Source organism: Chrysochloris asiatica, unplaced genomic scaffold (genome assembly GCF_000296735.1).
Source record: "Chrysochloris asiatica unplaced genomic scaffold, ChrAsi1.0 scaffold00040, whole genome shotgun sequence".
Lineage (NCBI taxonomy): Eukaryota > Metazoa > Chordata > Mammalia > Afrosoricida > Chrysochloridae > Chrysochloris > Chrysochloris asiatica.
Genome location: NW_006408558.1, coordinates 17086094 through 17088635, shown reverse-complemented (window position 1 = coordinate 17088635; position 2542 = coordinate 17086094).

Genomic DNA, 2542 nt, shown 5'->3' with positions numbered 1-2542 from the left:
ACAGTTATTGGTATGGTGCAGCTCACTGTTGTGATCCTTGTCCACCAACCAAGGGGGCACCAGGAAGGGTCTGGAAAGACTGGCAGCAGACTGCTGAGGACGGTTATCTATGGGTACGGAATGACTGGCGGCTTTCATTTCCTACTTTGTATGTTTTTTTTGGGTGTGATTCTTGTTATCAGCACTTTTGGAAGACATCTCAGAAAGGTTTGGATAAAAAACAAACAGTCACACATGTGTATACAGCCATAGCCACATGTGTATGCAATTACATGCAACCACACACATGTCCAGACATGCAACCACTCATGTGTATACACACATCCACAGCATGCAATCACATACGCAGACACACATAATCCACAGCCACACATGTATACAAACAGGAATACTCCCGTGGATACAGCCACACATGTGTACAAGCAGCCATGTACATGTGTGCAGTCCCACCTATGCATGCATGCAGATGATCACACACAAAGGTGTGACCACTGTGGGTGGGGCCCCTCATCGGGAGCAGGGGAGGTAAGACCAGGCCCTTGTGCCATGACCTCATCTTTCAGGCCTGGGCCTGCCTCCACTTTCCAGGCACGTGAACAGGTGGGGACCCGCACTGATCTCTGTAACAAACCCAAGAACAAGAGGGAAAAGAGCAGTTTCCCTCAGAGGTACAGGGAGCCTCAAGGGAGGAACGACCCAGCCAGCAGCAGTCTGCCCTGGGAACGAGTCAGTAGTTCTCATTGTTATTGGCACGGGTGGATCCAGACCTCAGATCATACTAGGTATGGAAGAGAAAGAGGTCCTGGGGCAGGCAGGGAATAAGTAAGAACAAATGAAGTTCCTAATAAATGGGAAACCAGAGCAAATGGACAGATGGGGGGTGAGGCTGGTGCTTCGAGTCCCGTTTTTAAGGGACCATCTCCCAGGTGCCCAGACTCATCAACTTCCCAAACCTTTTCAGTCTGTGACCTCGAGACACCTTCCAACAGTCTCTGTCTTGTGTCCTCAACCTTGGCTTGGCTTTAACTCTTTTGTGAACCTTTCAGCTATAGACAAGATGCTGTGTGCAAGTGAAGGACCCTGAGGAGTGCAGACGGTTTGTGTCTAACAACAAACCTAAAGGTTGACAGTTCAAGCCCACACCGCAGTGGCACAGAAGAAAGACCTGGCAACTTGCTTCTGTACTCTCCAATAAGATGGGCTGACACAGTAGCAGCAACAATGGGCTCAAGTATAACTGTGAGGTTGGCACAGGATCGGGTAGCGTTGCATTCTGCTGTGCATAGGATTGCTATGCATTAGATGCTAACTCCACAGCATCTAACAACAGATGCTAGTCAAGAAACCCTATGAATCAGTTCCACTCTGACACACTTGGGGTCGCCATGTATCTTAATCAACTTGACAGCAATGATTTTGGTATTTGTTTGTTTACTCGCAAGTGACATGGAATGAGACTCCAAATTGCCTAATCCCTTTGCTGGCATAGATGGCTTCCAAAGATCTTGCAGAAGAGATTCCAGGCTTGGTGAGGGGCTCCAAGGATGGCTCCACCTTCTAACATGCTGTTGAAACTGATTTATCTTCTATTACATTGCTCCTTCCTTACTCCAAGCTGGGGCACTAGACATGGCAAGGAATAAGAATGACAGTAGCAAATACAGGGCAAATCACAGATAACCTGATCCTGATCTGTCACCCGGCTGAACTTTGGAAGCAAGAGTCCGAGGAACAAGATTGTGGTTTTATGTGTACACACATTGTCCTATGACCCAAGGTCTTCGTGGCACACTCGGAACCCAGAGCACCTGATTTCGTTGTAACTACACATTTCCCTTAAGTCATGGTAGCAACTTTTACAGTTTCTGAAAGTTTTGGTATCATAGATCCTAAATGCTGATCAAGAATCTAGTTTCTTCTGGTCACTTAGGAAGATCTTATATTCCTTTAATAGACCAGTTCTATAAATGGAAGATGTTTACTTGAAATACTTTCCTTGTTGGTTCCATGAGAATGTTAGGGCTGCTTCCTCCAAGGGTCCTTATCTGATACATTGTCAAAGACAGATTCTGACTTGTTGCAAACGGTGCAGACTAGCTTCCTCCTACCAGCCTAACTTGGTAGAGGGTCAGCAAAAAAGTGGAAGACCCTCGGGACGGACTGACAGTGAACAGGCTCACATATCGTAATGATAGTCAGATGGTACAGATGAGGGCAAGGTTTCCACCTGTTGTACACGGGGTCACTATGAGTTGGAACTCACTGGACAGGACCAAACAACCACCACCTAGCCTAACAGGTACACACACACCCTCACATGGGAGAGGTAGGCAGGTAGATGGATGGGCAGGTGGACAAGGGGCACTTGATTCCTGGGGGTCAATCTAGTCATGGCCTTGCCCATGCGTGGGAAGACTTGGTTTCAGCCCATAAGGAATGTTCCCAAACTGAATCAACCTGGGCCTCTCCTCTGCTTTGGGGTCGCTGAGGCCCTCCTCCACGTTCTTGTACCCCATTCAGGCTCCCCCAGTTTGAGCCCCCA